Source organism: Ictidomys tridecemlineatus, chromosome X (assembly GCF_052094955.1).
Source record: "Ictidomys tridecemlineatus isolate mIctTri1 chromosome X, mIctTri1.hap1, whole genome shotgun sequence".
NCBI classification, from domain to species: domain Eukaryota; kingdom Metazoa; phylum Chordata; class Mammalia; order Rodentia; family Sciuridae; genus Ictidomys; species Ictidomys tridecemlineatus.
In genome coordinates, this window is record NC_135493.1 from 29,263,302 (window position 1) to 29,281,989 (window position 18,688).

At 40.1% G+C, this 18,688-nt stretch overlaps 1 long non-coding RNA gene and 1 other non-coding gene across 2 annotated transcripts in view; both read right to left on the reverse strand.

Moving 5' to 3' along the window:
* Positions 1 to 18,688, reverse strand: part of LOC144371694 (uncharacterized) — a 638,576-nt gene that overhangs the window by 603,615 nt on the left and 16,273 nt on the right. The gene's annotated exons all lie outside the window — the stretch shown is intronic.
* Positions 10,175 to 10,248, reverse strand: Trnaa-ugc (transfer RNA alanine (anticodon UGC)). Its single transcript has one exon. It is a non-coding gene; the product is annotated as a tRNA-Ala (tRNA).

An 18,688-nucleotide genomic window follows, 5' to 3' on the forward strand; every position in this document is an offset into this window, starting at 1 on the left:
ATGCATAAAAGGCAAAAATGTCTTATTTAAATAAATGGCTTCTTTGGATTCTTAAGTAAAATCCCAAGTGTGTTTCAAATGCTAGGCAGATGGCAGATATCACGCACCAGGCAGGTCAGGAGGCATGTCATCCTCTGGCCCGGCATCTGGTACCCCCTAGGAAAAAAGAGTCAAAGCCAGAGGAATGTGAATGCCTCAATCTTTCTGGCCCTGCAAACTGTGCACCATGGCAAGGGTTTTCCCCAGGCTCCCTCAGTAAAGCAGTCTCCAGCCCAGCAGGCAACCTCACCCCTGCTCCCTAATTTTTTTTCTTTTGGGTACCAGGGATTGAACTCAGGGGCACATTGACCACTGAGCCACATTCCCAGCCCTATTTTGTATTTTATTTAGAGACAGGGTCTCACTCAGTTGCTTAGTGTCTCACTTTTGCTGAAGCTAGCTTTGAACTCACAATCCTACTGCCTCAGCCTCCCAAACCACTGGGATTACAGGCTTGTGCCACTGCACCCAGCCCTGCCCCCTATTGTGAGGCTGGTGCTTCCATTAGCTTCAGAGGGAATAAACCTTGGGAGCCAGAATGGTGAGAAGCCCCAGTAGAGTCTGGCACCACTGTAAAATTCTGGCCCTCATATGAGAGCTCAGGGGTGAGGCTGCTCATAATACTAATAGCAGCAGCTATTGGTTGTTCTATAATAATTAACAGAAGGATAAAGGAATAATGAAAAAATAGATAGTTTAATAATAATTCAGAGGGTTAGAGTTATGGCTCAGAGGTAGAACATTTTCTAGCACACATGAGGTGAAGTGCTGAGTTCAAGCCCCAGCACCACACACCCCTGCATGCAGGCACACACACACACACACACACACACACACACACACACACACACACAAATTCAGATGTAAAAAAATCACAGTTTATTCCATATTTTCCTGGTTTTGAAGTTATATCTACCTTAAATGGGCAACATTCTTTGAATGAAACTAACCAGTGATTAGCTGTCACACAAAAACCCAGAATAGATTCATCTTGGAAATAGTGATTACAGATTCGAAATCCATCTTTAGTAGATTCCAGTTTGTCATTGCTCTGGTTCTTCTTCACATACTTAAACTATCAAAATGGAATGCATATGGAAACTATAAAGGCTCATAATTTTAGTGAGGAGAGAATGGTCATCTCTGCTTTGTAACTGCAAAATATTTTTACATCTAGATTTCTAAATACCAATTCAAATGGTTGATTCAATGATGCTTTTTCATTTCTACATCTTCTTTTTCCTTCCTATTACCTTTGGAAGCACAGCACATGTACTTTCAGCATCTGCCCCATTATGAACTACAAGAAGTAAATTTTTGTGCAGAAACATTATAAAAGATTAACGAATACAGTTCTGGAATGTTCCAGGTTCCTGTCACAAAATATTGTCTGATAAAGTCCTTCCTATTGAATGATTAACTGGATAAAAATACCATATTTCCTTTTTGTCCATAGAAATATGCTGTTCTCTCATAGGACTGAGTTTGAAAATTTCTATGTAGGATATCAACATTTATAGACTCATGGTCTGAGATTTCACTTATATGATCAATTTTACTGTCAGCATTAGTCTAGAGTGCTTTTGTCTTTTGGTTTCATCTTCTGACTTATCTAATAATTGGATAACATCTTCCTTTGATGAATTTCTTCACTTGGTAGAAAAGTAAAACTTCTGAATTTTCAGCTATGTTTAATAAAAAACCTAGAACAATGCTTTCTCAGACAATTTTTAGACATTTTTAAGGATGATGCATTGCATTGGGAAGCACAATTTTTTTTAAAAAAACTGAATAATAATGTAATAGTGATCATATATTTCCAAATTTCTTCTAAACTGTTCCATGATTTTTGTGTTTTCTTATTCTTTTAGTCTCTTTAGAATAGCTGAAAAGAATTGATGAATAATAATGAAATAATACCTTGGATGTTGAAATAACAAACAGTTTTGAGATATAATAAAAATAAATGAAGTAATATCTCATTATGATCTTAACATTTTATATAAAAGAATTTCTATGGGCTCACATAACTGTAAGACAGAATAAATGGTATTCTACATTTTAGGGAGGGTACTGGGAGTTGAACTAAGGGGCACTCGACCACTGAGCCACATCCCCAGCCCTATTTTGTATTTTATTTAGAGACAGGTTCTCTCTGAGTTGCTTAGCACCTTGCTTTTGCTGAAGCTGGCTTTGAACTCACAATCCTTCTGCCTCAGCCTCCTGAGCCACTGGGTTTGCAGACATGTGCCACAGTGCCTAGCTATAGTCTACTTTTTTAAAAATACTATTTCATGGTTCTTTTGAGTACCTCTAAGAAAGAATAAAAGTCATGAAATATCAATCCTTAACAAATAGAATTGTTCAAAGTATTAAAAAACAGCCCAATAGACCCTGATAATATACCAAGAGTTAAAACGTTCAAAGGTTTCTAATTACCTTCAGGATAAAGTCCTTACCTTCAAAGATCTTCCTAATTTGACCCTTGATTACTCTTTTAGCTATATCACCAGACATTCTCCATTCCACCCCAACCCCCAAGCACTCCATGGTCCAGCTCTGCCACATCATTTGTAGTTCCCAGGAACACAGCAGGTTGTTTCACACTTGTGTGCCCCTGATGGTACTGTTTCCTCAGCCAGTTATGCCTTCCCTCCCCAAAATGCTTAGTGCACCACATTACTTTAATTCTTAATCCAGCTAGCACCTCCTCCAAGAAGCCTCTCTGTAACCCCACCCTCCAGCTCATTTGCACTAACTGTACTCTGTAGCACCTTCAACTTGCCTGTCTCATTGTGTGAGGACACACTGAAGTACTGTTGTTGACTTGTCTGTCTCCTTTACCAGACAGTATGTTCCTCTAAGTTGCGAATTGTTTCTAATTCATCCACATCACCTCATTGCCTATGCATTCAGTAATTTTCTGTTAAAAGAATGAGTCAATGGGTGAATGCACCAGCAGAGCTAGAGCAGAAAATTTGTATTAGAGTAGAGTAGAAATAAAGCTTGACAGGGAGAATAGGGCCAAACTGTGATGGGCCTTGAATAAAGATCCTTTTATTTATTAATGTGTCTTGCAGTTTTATAGGCTTTCACATACTGACCTCATTTATCTTCCAGCAACCCTATAAAGTTGACAGGGCAGACAGATGAAGAAGTGGATTCTCTGACCCATTGAATAACTAGTTTAAGGACATACTACTCATTAGAAATGGAGGTGGTCTAGCTCCTAATTCAGTGCATATCAGCATATCTCCAGGCTGAGGCATTTGAGCTCTAACCTGTGGGCAGTGGAAAGGCCACAAGAATCACTGAACAGGGCTGGGGTTGTAGCTCAGTGGTAGGGCACTTGCCTAGCACATGTGAGGTACTAGGTTCAATCCTCAGCACCACATATAAATAAAATAAAATAAAGGTATTGATCCATCTTAAAAAAAGAATGATTGAACAGGGAATCAACAAGACAAAGTTAATGGTTTCAGAACCTTTCACTAGGAGATAATAACAGGTATTATTCTATACAAAGATTAAAATCTGCCAGCCATGGTGGTGCATGTCTGTAATCCCAGTGGCTCAGGAGGTTGAGGCAGGAGGATTGTGAGTTGAAAGCCAACCTCAGCAACGGTGAGGTGCTAAGCAATTCAGTGAGACCCTGTCTCTAAATAAAATACAAAATAGGGCTGGGACTCATTGGTTGAGTGCCCCTGAGTTCAATCCCTGGTACCTCCACCAAAGAAAGATTAAAATCTAGGTATGGTTATAATATCTGCAAACCAAATGACAAATGTAAGATGACATCTTTTTTTTCCAATTTTGGAGATTGAACCTTGCACACTGTAACTCTGAGACACATCCCCAGTCCTTAGAGTATATTTAATATGATAATTTTCCCCTACAAAATTCACCCTCCAATGTAGCAAAGGTATTCAAGGCAACTTGAGGAGCCGCAGTCTGGCTGGGCACAATTCAGGAGCCACTTGTCAAAAGAAATGAACTTTATTTTTAGAACCACACAGGCCAAACAAAACAGCTCCTCGGGAAAAACCCTCAGAGCCCAACTGCCACCACCGGCTTCCCACAAGCCCCTCACACCAACACAAGCCTCACCACCTCCCACAATCCTCCTGCTCTTGAGGCCGATTGGCTGGGTCACGTAGGCGGAGCCAAAGAAGTCCCCCAATGAGCATCACCGCAGAGGAGCCAATCAGCTAAATGTTGCTGGGGCCGCTGTGAGCCAATCATCAGCTGGCAGTCTGAAAGTTTGCTGGCAGCTGGAAGTTTGCTGGGGCCCCTTCGGCTGCGACTCTCAACATTGAGGTATATCTTTTTTATTTTTTATTTGTTCTTTTTAGATATACATGACAGTAGATTGTATTTTGACATATAATACATACTTGGAGTATAACTTGTTCTAACTAGGATCCCATTCTTATGGTTGGACATGATGTGGACTTATACTGGTCATGTATTCATATATGAACATAATAAATTTATGCCTGATTCATTCTACTGTCTTTCCTATTTTCATCCCCCCCTCCCCTTTCATTCCCCTTTGTCTAATCCAATAAACTTCTATTCTTCCACCTCTTTTTATATGCTATGGTGTCTTCCATCTGCTTCAAAATAATCTAGGGATGGGGTCTAATGTGGTATAGATGATATAAAATTAGCTGTGAGTTGATAATCATCATGGAAAGGGACTGGAGTTAAAGGTCTCAAACAGTACTCTAGAGGAAGTTTCTAGCAAAGGAAATGAACCAGGGGTTCTGTGAACAAAATTACTCTTGGCTGGATACAGTTGAAAGGTGGCTTAGGAACCAAAAGGCTCAAGTTCTATTTTTTTCTCTTCTATTTAGAACTAGGTCATTGCAAGGTACAGTGTCACTGAGCCTCAGTTTCATCTTCTATCAAATCCCTGCCTTGCCTACTTCATACAGTGTTGTGAATATTGAATTAATTTATGAACATAAGAGTACTTATAGTACATAAATTAAACAGAAAGATTAATTTTTTGGATAACATTCACAAATATGTATTCCATGGCTAGGTCTGATTTCTTTGTTTTATTGTTTAGGTTTTTCTCTTAAAATATTCTAACCTTACATATATATTTCTAACCCTATCTCAAATGTATGAAGAGGAGGGCTGGGGCTGTAGCTCAGTGGTAGAGTGCTTGCCTCACACATGTGAGGCACTGGGTTCGATCCTCAGCACCACATAAAAATAAATAAATAAAGATATTGTGTTCATCAAATGTATGAAGAGGAAAAGGGGTTTTCAGTATCATCATTCAAATTTGTCCAATCTGAGTTCAGTATAATGAAGGAAAATAAGGGGCAAGAAATAACTATGGATCTAATCCCTCAAAGATAGGCACAAATAATAATAATTCTAATAGGTAAAACTTACAAAGTGATAACTATATTAGGCTCTGTTCTATGTGCTTTACATATATCAACCCATTTAATCTTCACAACAATCTTATCAGGAACAAAATGGTTAAGAGACTTGTTATGCAGCTAAGTAGCAGAGCTGGGATTTGTCAGTCACAGTCTGACTCTACAGCCCACACTCTTAATCTCCACCCTTTTCTCTATCTACTGACATCTGTTCATCTTTCCACCTCTCTCACTCCTATCCAACTAAAATTATGGGCCTCACAGGTTATTAATTGATCCTGGAATAAGCATCATTGAATTGCTTAAGATTAGCCTACAACAGCAGGTCCATTGCCTCTAAGGACCTGTTTCCAAGGGTAGATGTTATCTGGTACAAAATAGATATTTATTATGTATTTGGCTATTGAAGCAGCAAATAGAAAGCAGGAGTGGGTACCTGATATGAAATAGAGGGCACTTGAATTTCTATCATGAAGATGGATCTCTTAATCATTGATTTCTCACCTTGAAAAACAGAGTTAGTTACTAAGGATTAGCACTAACCAGGATCTGGATTCCTTCAGCTACCCTCTGCTCCAAAATGGAGTCTTGCCCCATCTGGAAGCAGAACCCCACTTAGGTTGTAAGTCTTATGCTGACCAGTGGCAGGAAGTCCAAAGGGGAACTCTAGTACTATTCAAGGACTCAACCTCACATTGTTAATCTACTGTTAGTCACTGAAACCTAGCTCCTCCAAACTTGAGGCCCTTAAATAACAATAAGACCAAAAATGACAGGCCTCTCCTGCTCAACCTTTAGTAGTTCCCACTTCAGTCATAATAAAGTCAAATTCCTATGCATTGGCCTCTAAAGCCCTCAATGTCTGCTACCTAAACCCTTTCAAACCTCTACTCCTTCTGTCCTTACTCTCATTCACTTTGCTTCAGTTTTACTGGCTTTCATGCTGTTTTCCGAATGCTCCAGGATTATTCCTGATTCAGGGACTTTGCACTGGCTGTTTCCTTTGCCTGGAACACTATTTAGGCCCACAGATCGCTTATTAATTTCAAGGAAAAAATGTAAGCATACAGTGGAGAAATTGGAAAACATCTTGACAAGATGATCAACATTAGCATTATCAAAAGGAACAGGTGGATATGCCGTGCTTCTATGATGTTCTGAAATGGACACAGCATCACTTATCTTATTTTATAGCTAGGGAAGCAGATCCTAAATCTAACCACAGGAAAACACCAGACAAACCCAAAATGAGAAATGTTTCATTTTTTTAAAGGCCCTTGTTCTTCCAGAAATGTTTCAAATTTAAAGAGGCTAAAGGCATAGAACCAAATGCAGTATCTGACTCTAAGTTGGATATGCACAGGAGGAGCAAGTAATGCAATGGAGAATATTATTAGTCAATTGGAAAAATTGGCATAGTCTATAGATTAGGTAAAATATTATATCCACCTTAAATCCACTGAAGATGATAATTATACTGTGAATCTGTAAGAAAATATCCTTATTGTTAGGAAATATACATTGAAATGTTAAAAGGCCATGTTGATATATATAAGTTACTCTCATATGGTTCAGGAAAATATATAGGAAAGTAGGAGGAAAGAGAGAAGAGAGACTATGGAAAGAGCATGTGGATATTTTCTTCTTGCATCTTTTTGGTGTTTGAAATTATTTCTAAATAAAGGGCAAAAATAATAAAACCCTCTCATTCTCCATACCCTTATTGTAATTTTTGTCAGCAAATTTCACTTCTAGACTTTATGTTATGTAGCTCTATTTAATACCTTTCTCCTCCCAACATAAGTATAAGTTCTATGTAGAAAGGAACTATACTGACACTGTTCAATGTTATTGTCCTAGTCTCATACCAGGAACTGGTGCATAGTAGGTGCTCTGAAAATATTAATCAAATAGATGAATGAATGAAGGAGGGGTGGCAAAAATAATGATATCATCTAACTTTTATGGAGCAATTACAGTGTGCCACATCTTGTTAGATACATCATATCATTTCATCTTCAGAACAAATATAATATTATTCCTATTCAGAGATGGGAAAACTGAGGCACCATGAGGTAAATCGTTTGCCTATGGTTATGTGGTCAGTAAGTGGGGATAATATTTATAGTCTAACAGGGACATTAAGCCAAACAAGAGACTTGTAAGAAGGATTTCAGGCCCATGGCAGGCTAGGTAAGGAACCAATTTTCTGTGCCCTTGGATCACACATTAGATGCTATCTCTGACTCTGGCTCAGATGCTGGCCAGAAAGACTAGCTCAGAGTTGGATTTTCATTTCCTCTGACTATTTCCCACCATGCTCCATGTTCTATACAGTCACAGAACCCCCAACATTTTAGAAAGAGACCATAGTCCTAGTGAGATCATCTAGTCCAATGGTTCTCAAAGTGTGGTCCTCAGAAGATGACACAATCACCTGGGAATTTATGGAAGTGCAAATTCTCAGGCTCCGCATTCTGAATCAGAAACTCTGAGGGGTAGACCCAACATCTGGTAACTTAACAAGCCTCTAGGTGATTCTAGTATATGTGGAAGTGTGAAAATTGCTGCTAGAGTCCAACATTCCCACAGCATATTAGAACAATGAGACCCAGGTGTCCAAGTTCACTAAGATGGTCCCTGATAGAACCAGTGCTCTGACCCTCAGTCCAGTGCTCTTTCCAATATACTAGCCCCAGAACTGTGCTTGCTGACCACCAACGGAAAGGATAGCAACCTGTCCTTCTGCTAGGAAAGAGCTTAAAATGTTATTAAGCATTCCAGTAAATTCAGGAGGGTTACCAAACATGTAGAATGAATCAAATCTAAGCCACATGTGTTCTGAAGGTCAACAAGAGACTCCTCCTGCTTTTAGCATTAATTTTACCTCCCATGACATCAGAGATTCTGCATAACAACCACATTGGACAAATATTTGTGGTACTCAGAGCCTTCTACAAGAAGTTGGCCAGAAACAGTATATAAATAACAGAACACAAATATACCCAGTTATTTCAGAAACAGTAAATAGAAAGCCTCTGAAAACTGGCTCCCTAGGGGCACTGTGAGAGGCAACTAGTGCATCCGGCAAGGGCAGGCAGCCATACCTCACCATCTTAGAGAGCAGGGTCATTTAGTAAACAAGTCTTTTAAAAGGACCCCAATTAGTGGAACAACTAGGGACCCACATACACAGGCAGGGCCAGACTGATGTGACAGCCACTTCTATTCATGTATGCAAACAATGAGCATCCAGAAACCATTCAATTTGTGCTGTCAGCACTCCAGAACCATCACTACCACCACCACAATCCAGAAAAATCCTAGCTACATCACATTGGATGGTATCAGAGCAGCAGTTACAGTTTGAGAAATAATTACAGATGAAGTGTGCAGTATACCACCATAAAGGCAAAAGAAATTACTCAGGGTCGAAAGAGAGAATCCAAACAATCATGCTGTCTATCAATCATCACTAGACAATTTCTTTTTTTTAAAGAAATTGATAATAAGTTCAAAGTAAGAAAGATGAGGAAGGGGAACTCTGCTCTTTCCTACTCACTACCTTTTCTTTTCTCCAATTTCCTAAATTTAGGATTCTATGACTTTTTCCTACACCTTGCTTTCCTTCACTCTTCTAGCCTTTCTTCTCCTCCTCCCAACCCTTGCTCCTTCTCTTAGATTCACTCCCTGTCCTCAAGTCAAGTAAACAACCTGATAGGGGAGGTCTGCAGTCTGTTCCTGTCTTAGAGCAGACTAAGGGAAAATAGGAGCCAGCGCTATTTAAACCCAACCACCACAATGGCCATGGCATTGGGAATCACACAGTGCCATTAAGCAGCCTCCTTACAGCCCCCTTGCCAAAGGTATGCTACAAAGCAGCCCTGTAGCACTCTTAACAGGAAGTCCTAAATAGTGCAGACAGTTGAGCCACTGGCCTCTCTATGGGCCCTGCCAGCTTCTGACTCCTGTAGGCCCCAACCCTCATGATGTTTATCTTGAGGTTAGACGGGATCCTGTTCTGACTGAACTCCTGGGCAGACCAGTGTCAAAATGCACAGTGTCATCAATTCTGCCATGCACCCCAAAGAAATGCAATCCTGTCCTACTTTCCATAGGCAAAGAACCCCACAGACCCAAGAAACTAAACCTGTTTCCTTCCTGTTTGGACTTGATGTTTGGATTGGCTTATGGTTTGGATCTGGAATGTTCCTCAGAGAATCATGTGTTGAAGGCTTGGTCCCCAATACAGCAATGTTCAAAGGAGGGGCTCTTGGAAAATCATTGGATCAAGAGGGCTTTGTCCTCATCAGTGTACTAATCTATTGGTAGATTAATCATTTGATGTCATTATTGGGAGGTGGTAGAGGCTACAGGAAGTGAGGCCTAGTTAGAGGAAGTGGGAGCATGACCTGCAAGGGTGTTTCCCGTCCCCAGTCCCTTCTCCCATTCTTCCTTCCTAGCTGCCATGTGCTGAGAAGCTTTCCTCTGCCATGCCCTTCTGCCATGATGTTCTGTCTCACCTCAGGCCCAAAGCAATGGAGTCAGCTGATCATGGACTGAAACCTCTTAATGGTGAGCCAAAATAAATCTTATAAATCTTTCCTCCTCTAGGTTGTCTTACTTGAGTATTTTATACTAGTAATGGAAAAGTGACTAATACAGATTGGCAGATCTCTTCCCAGGAATCTGGATTTGTGTGTGTGTGTGTGTGTGTGTGTGTGTGTGTGTGTGTGTGTGTGGTGTTGGGGATTGAACCCAGGGCCTCGTGCATGCAAGGCAAGCACTCTACCAACTGAGCTACATCCCCAGCCCAAGAATCTGGATTTTTACACTATTTTTTCCTTCCTCCCAATCTAGGTTTTATCCTTCAGTCCCCCATCACTTGCTCCCAGCATGCCCTATGTCTTTGCCATGCCTTGTTGGAACTGAATGATAACCCTCTTTGCCCTACCTCTCATTTCTTTCCTCCTCACTTTTTCCCCCTGCTCTCTAAATCCTTTTGCCTCTGCCCCTTCTGTACCTTCCTTTTCCTTTTCTGAGTGTCTTCACCCCATCACAATTATGGCACATTTAGTGCTTTACATGAACAAGACAGAGCAATCATTCCATGAGTGCAATCCAGGGACTGAAGTGTCTCCTTATGACCTTGACCATTTTACACAACCAATTTTAAAAGAAGATTGATTAATCAAGGTTGATTTGAACCTGCTGCCCCAGTCAGAGTCTCTAAAGCCAATTGTCCCACCACAACAATTTTCCATTTTAACTGAGGCTGTCAGGGATGAGGGTGTTAAGACTGTCAAGTGCTCTTTGCTTCCCTCCAGCCACCAAAAAGCAATTTTCGCTAATGCTAGTGAGGATTACATTAAAATTGTGTAAAAGAAAGACATGACCTCATTTTATCTCAGCTGGTACTCAGTAAGGCTGTGAAGGTGCTCTTTCTCACCAGCTCTAGTGGCCGGAGCTGACCTAAAATGTTAAAAGCTCAGTCAGATGTATAGAAAGGAGGGCATTGACTTTGGACCACCATAATCCAGTATGATTGGGTCACTCATTAAAACTCATTGACTCCATGTCTTCTAAATAATCATGCATGCTTCTTAGAATTCAGTCTAACCACTTATTTCTGATCTTTGGAAGAGGAAAGTCTGTTCTAAACTGAAACAAAATTTAAATTAGTGATTCCCAACTGATTCTGATCAACACAAGGGTGGAGGAATAGGGATAGTGACATCAGTGAATTTGAAAAGGCTTCCTAAGATCTGTGGAGAAGAGGAAGGGGGTTTAAGGGCAGGGAGGAGGGATAGGGAAGGGGAAGAACGGTGGATTGAATTTGACAAACTTATGCAAAGTACATATATGGGGGATGGAATTGTGGCTCAGCAATAGAGTGCTTGCTTAGCACCAGTGGGACCTGGGTTTGATTCTCAGCACCACATAAAAATAAAGGCATTGTGTTATGTCCATCTACAAAAAAAAAAAAGATTCTCTCTCTCTCTAAAAAAAGTACATATATGAATATACCACAGTGAATTTCACCTTTATGAATATCTATAAAGCATCAATTAAAAAACAATAAATAAATAGAAGGAAGACCAGAAGAGGAAGGGGAATGGGGGAGGGAAAAGAGAGAGAAAGAGTAAGTACTAGGGACTGAAATGGAGCAAAATATATTCCAGGCATGTATAACTATGTCAGAATGAGTCCCATTATTAGGTGTAACTATAATGCACTAATAAAAATTTTAAAAAAGAAAGAAAAGCCTCCCTAGATGAGTTACCTGATATAGCCAAAGTATGCAGCATTCCAATACTGTAACCTACCTTTTTAATTTAAAGCACAGAGTGTGACTTTAGGTCCCCCTCCTTAACAATCATTGCAAGGTGGAAATCTTCAAGGGGCTTGTCTAAGAAGAAATAATAAAACAAGAATCTTCTAATCACATACTCACTTTTAAAACTCCTAAACATTTCATGTATACATGTCATTCTTAAGTTAAACAATTAGCCTTGGTAATTTACTACCTAGTAAATCAATGGACTTGGACTTGTGTGGAGTTTTTTGTTTTGTTTTGTTTTTGGTACCTGAGATTGTCCTCAGGGCCACATCCCCAGCCCTATTTTGTATTTTATTTAGAGACAGGGTCTCATTGAGTTGCTTAGCACTTTTCCATTGCTGAGGCTGGCTTTGAACTCATGGTCCTACAGCCTCTGGAGCCACTGGGATTGTATGGAGCTTTGTACATTGATATTAGTAATATGGGTACAAGTGTCAACAGAACTCTAATGTACTGATTGCTGCTACTAAATCTTTATTTTGCTGTTGTTTGTTTTTTACAGTGCTGGGGATTAAATGCAGGGTCTTGCACAAACTAGATAACACAAACATTCATACCATAACAGAAACCATATGGACACGTTTTTTTCAGTAGAAAAAAATTTCCCTGCATTTTCAGGCAACTATTTAAGTCCCAAGAAGACCTTCATCAAATCATATCCCAATCCCTTTTTTGGGACAGAGTCTCACAAAGTTGCCAAATCTGGCCTCGAATGCATTCCTTCTAAAACCTTAGAGAGAGGTTTTTTAAATTTGAGAGAGTAGCTGGGATTATAGGCATGTGCCAACACACCCAGTTCTGCCACTAGATTCTCTATTTGACATTGTGTTCTTATACAAGAATGCCTGAAAAAGAAGCTCCACATATTACTTATTAACTGAGGGAAGACACAAGGTCTTCCCTCAAAAAGGCTGTTTTAGTTCATTCAGATGTGTATTAGTCAGCTTTTTGTCACTATGCCCAAAAAACCTGACAAGAACAACTTAGAGAAGGAAAATTTTATTTTGGACTCACAGTTTGAGAGGTCTCACTCCATGGTCAGCCAGCTCCATGCTCTGGGTCTGAGGTGAGTCAGAACATTATGTTGGAAGGGTGTGACACAGGAAAGCTGCTCAGCTCATAGCAACCAGGAAACAGAGGGCAAGTTAAGAGTCTGGGACAAAACACAATCCCAAAGGCACACTTCCAGTGACCTACTTCATCTAGCCACACCCCATCTGCCTATAGTTACCACTTAGAAGTTCACTCAAATTATTAATCCATCATCAATTGGATTAATTTGCTGATGAAAATACAGCCCTAATCACTACCTAAAAAGCCCCACCTCTGAACTTGACTACATTGAGGATAATGCTTTCAAACTATGAGCTTTGCGGGGGATATTTCTAGATCCAAACTGTATATGGTCTGTTATAACAACAACAACAAAAAAAAAAAACCCACAAACTGGATGGCTCATATATAAAAATAGATTTCTCATAGTTCAGGAGGCTGAGAAGTCAAAAATCGAGGTGCTGGCAGATCCCATCAATGTCTAGTAAGGGCTCATTCTCTGCTTCATAGATAGCACCTTCTTTTTGTGTCCGTATATGGTGGAAAAGACTAGCTAGCTTTCTGGGATCTCTTACATAAAGGCACTAATCCCATTCATGAGGGACATACCATTATACCAAAAGCTCCCTTCTCTTTAGACTTTCACTTTGGGAATTAAGTTTCAACATATGAATTTGGGGGAGGGGAGAACACAAACATTCAGACCATAACAGAAACCATATGGACACTTTTTTTTCAGTAGAAAAAAATTTCCCTGCATTTTCAGACAACTACTTAAGTCCCAAGAAGACCTTCATCAAATCATATCCCAATTTACTCAAAGTCTTCTCTGTTTAAAACTAGTAGTGGCCAGGGTTCAGGAGGCTGAGGCAGGAGGATCACAAGGTCAAAGCCAGTCTCAGCAACTTAGCGAGACCCTGTCTCTAAATGGAAAATTTAAAAGGGCTGGGGATGTGACTCAATGGTTAAGCACCCGGGTTAAAAAAAAAAAAAAAAAACTACCAGTGGGAAAATTAACTATTAGTTTTGGTCCTTGGCTCTGGAAAACCAATTTGCCCACAGAATTATTAATATTTCACAGCTGGAGATTTTGTAGTTAGGGAAGGCAAATTACCACTCTAATTCCCAAACATTGATCTTGATACCTGGGTTGGGATATTCCCTAGGGTAGCCTTCTAACTTCATGGGGAATTAAGTCTGAATATTCTTTCATCTTCTCCATTCATTCATGCAAATATTTTAAAGTGCCTACTACCTGCCACTCTATTATCTAGGTACTGACAGCAGCAAGCAAAGTAGCCACAAGGTCTTCCCTCAAAGAGTTGAAAATCCAATGTTCTTCTGGACAGTGGGTCACACTGCTTCATTCATGACTGAGATTTTTTTCCTACTTGGACCAGCAAAGAGCATTGAATCTAGTTCACAGTAGAACTCTTTCCTTAACCCTAATACCAAGACCCTATACCCAGCTAGAAGATCTTGAGAAGGAAGCAAAAGGACAGCCATCCCTTCTTAATCTGATCCTGTCTTTTGTCCAATCATGACCTAGGTATATCCAGGTTCCTAAAACCTACATCACAGGAATATGATGGCCAGTTGTTTTGTCAATTGTGTTCCCTGATACTACCTAGTAAATCACTGACTTGTATGGAGCTTTGTACATTCAAATTAGTAATATGGGTACAAACTACCCAGCCTGATGTGGTGGGAATATACTGTCTACATGAGGCCTTCAGTTTGGAGGGCCCAGGTCCCAGCTTGCCCCCTATGCCTGGATCTGCCCTTATTGTCTATGTCTTGCTTGGACTTTCACACTGACCCAGGAAAACTGCCCTCCCATGTTCATTGCCAGCTGGCTGAGAAGTTTCTTTTAAAAAGAAATAAGTACCACAATCATATCACTCTGGATCAATGTCTCAGACTTGTAGTTGGGATAAAGGAAGAGTCATAATTGAATACATTGAAATGAATATTTTAGAAAGGGATGATGGTTAATAAATGAACTATTTATAAAGGTTCAGGTAGAGTACCCCAGAATTAGTAATGGAAGTTGGAGATTTCTTTTCTACCTTGGCCTGACTAAGCAAAGGGGGGCCTTTGATGTCTTCTCCACAGTTACTCTCCCCAGGCACAGTGCAGCATGAAGGATGAAGGGCCAGGAAGAAACTATCTCAGCACTATCCCAGCTGAGATCGAGGTTTTGTGCATTGATTTGTGAAAATCAGCTTTCTTAGGCAAATGGGTAGGCTAAACAAATAATGAGGAGAGCTTTTATTTATTTATTTGAAAAAGGTAAGCATTTTCAGAGAATGTTAAACCATGGAAGAACTCATTTGTGTAAAACAATGAATGATATTTGCATCAAAACAATTAATGATATTTATTTATTTATTTTGGTACTAGGAATTGAATACCATTGAGCTATTTCACCAGGCTTTTAATTTTTTTTATTTTGACACAGGGTCTCATTAAGTTGCTGAGGGCTTGCAAAATTGCTGAGAATGGCCTTGAATTCTCTTGCCTCTGCCTCCCCAGTTGCTGGAATTATAGGTGTGTACCACTGTCCCCAGCTTGATTTTTATTCATTCATTAAACTAGGTCTCACTCTGACATTTTGTTAGCACTAGCTCAGGTTACTGAAAGAAACAAAACAGTATTTTAAATAGTCAGGATTTCAAATTTATTGCTAATTTGAGCTGATTTCCTTACATCCCTACCATCACCACAAATTAAAAGTGGGTATACCAAATAAAAGCTTTCTAACATTTATAATAATATTATAACCTTTGCTCAATTAATTAAATATTGCTTTTCTTCAGTTCACTGAAAGAATCAACTAAGAAAACAAGTTGATAATGGGGCTCTTACTTTTAAAAAATAAAATTAAAAAAAGAACACCATTCTAAGGCTGGCATCACACAACCCAGGTTCCTGATCCTCCCTCTTTGCTTCCATTTCTAACCATGAACAGTGTCCCCAGATGACCAGCATGATGACACTAATGTCCTATCTGAATTCCAGGAACCATTCACAATAAAGCCCCTCATGGACAAAACACTGAAAACAGAAGCTGAGTTCTCAGTATCAGATGGACTGGCTTGGCCATTTACTGGCTGTGCCACCTCTAATGACTTAATTGAATTTCTCAGAGCCTCAGTTTCCTCAAATTTAAGGTGGGGATAAACATAGCATCTATATCCGTTGTTACAGGAATTAAATAAAATCTGTTAATTACCTCATACAGCATCTACCATGTCATAAGCACCCAGTACAATCTATTGTTTTCATGCTGAGAAACAAGAGCTAATGCAAAGAAAAGGGGGGGAAAATAGGGGTGACGCACAGGTTACCTTTCAATTAAATACAATGTTACATTGCCCAGACTCCCATTCCCCAAGGGGTCCCATTAAATCCACATTTATGGTATTGATTTTTTCCAGGACAATGACCATTTTACACATTAAGCATCTCTACCTCCTGCTGCTATTTTACAGGTGGCCACTATAATAAGATCTCCACTGACATCAATGCAGAAGTCGTTATGTCTTTCTCTGTTAAAAGCAGGAAGAAAAGCAGGCTAGAAACCTGAGTCACTCCTGAAGAAATAATGTGTCTAAGAATCCTCAAGGAAGAGGTCAGGAGGGTGATTTGAGGTGGCATAAGAGGAAGGAATTCAACTGCCATGTTGTATTTGGCTCTCGATCCAGAAAAGTTACGGCTGCAAATGTCAGGGACACTTTCATATCTGATTTATTTCTCCTTTTATCTGTATTGCACAAAGTCCAGGCTCACAAACGACAACCCCCAGTTCCCATGAGGGGAGAAGAGAAGAAAGGATAAGAACACACAAACCAATCAAAATCCAACCCCATCAGAGTCTCTGTTTCCATCCTCTAAAGTCTATTCTCCCCCCCCCACAACAGCCTGGAGTGATCCTTTGTAATTCAAATCATGCCACTCCTCTGCTCAGATCTATCCAATGTCTTTTCAACTCACTCAAAGTAAAAGTCTGTCCCTACAATGGCCTACAAGACCCCAAGCAACCTGTGCACCCCTACCACTACCACCATGAGTTCTCTGACCTCATCTTCCACCACTCTCCCCCTCACTTATTTCCCTCCGACCACACTAGACTCCTTGTTTTCTAGAACAAGCACATTCCTGACTTGTACTCTTTGCCCTAGCTGTTGAATCTACCAAGAATCCTCTTCCTCCAGATATCTGCCTGGCTCAAATCAGCCATGGCTTTCAGGACTTCTTTAACTGTTCCTTTCTTGGTTAACTTTTCCTAACCATCCTAATTCTAATGAAATCACACACCACCCCTCGTATACCTTATCCCCCTTTGTTACTTTACTTCTCTCTTTTGTATTTATCAACACCTAACATAATATTTTAAAATTACTTATCTCCAGTATTTTCTCTCTTCTTCATTAAAACATCATACTCTAAAAAAAATAAAAATTAAAAAAATAAAAAAAAAACATCATACTCCATGATACCAATTGAGAACCCCTTGGAATAGGACCCAGAAATATTTTTTAAAGCTAGCCATGTCATCCTAATGTTCAACCAGCATTAACTCTTGGTTCAAAAATTCAAATAGCCCTTCTTATCTTATGAACAGCAGCTATCTCTAGAAGAAAGTTTTCTCTTTGCAGAGAAAATTACTTAACACTCTCTTAGATCAATAAATATTTGTTGGAAGAATCTGGGTGAGATTGGGTTCAAATGATCAAGGGGATAAAAACACAAGAGAGGCAGCCATGAAAATAGGGTGTGGGGCATTATGAAGTGTGCTATGATTAAGAGGTAAGATGGGAGGCCGGGCATGGTGGTGCATGCCTATAATCCCAGCACTTAGCAACACAGTGAGACCCTGTTTCTAAGTAAAATACAAAATAGGGCTGGGGATGTGGCTCAGTGGTCAAGTGCCCCTAAATTCAATCCCTGGTAAACTCCACCCCTCAGGGGGTGGGGAAGAGGTAAAACAGAGAGATCATGCCTACAAGTATCTGTGCCTTCCTGGGGTCAGCTTGGGTCCAGTACCACAGAGGGAATCTTCTTGAGAGATTAACTCCCATTTACCAAACTCACAGAGATTGATAGCTCTACATCATCATGAAGCTACACAATTAATTCCCTGGTGCTGTAGACCAGACAGGAGGGAGGGCCATACAGAGAGGAACACTGGGTGCATAAATTTTAAATTATGGGGAGGAAGGTGTTCTGATAGACAGTGACACTCAGGTGGGCATTTCTCAGACAGGTATGCCATGTGATACACATCTATAGTCACTATACGAAGCCTCTGCTTTGCCCAGGCTTTTGTTTGTTGTTTGTTTTTGTTTGATAGTGTAGGGGATTGAACCCAGAGCCTCACTTATGTTAGGCAAACCCTCCACCACTGAGCTACAGCCTCAGGCCCTTTGCCCAGGTTTTTCCCCTCCAGTGCTGGGAATCAAACCCAGTGCCTTGTGCATTCAAGGTAAGTCCCCTACCAGTGAATTGCATCCCTACCCACTTTGCCCAAGTTTTTAACATTGTTTTTGACAAGTATTAAGAGATACCAAACACCTGCTAGTTTCAGGAAAGAAGGGACACATCAAATAGAGAAAAATAACTTTATATTTCCTATTTCAAAGGAGAAGCAGACAGTGGCTTCGGAGGCTGAGGCAGGAGGATCATGAGTTCAAAGCCAAACTCAGCAACAGTGAGGCACTAAGCAACTCAATGAGACCCTGTCTCTAAATAAAATTCAAAACAGGGCTGGGGATGTGGCTTAGTGGTCAAGTGCCCCTGACTTCAATCCCTGGTACCAAAAAAAAAAAAAAAAAGAAGAAGAAGAAGAAGAAGA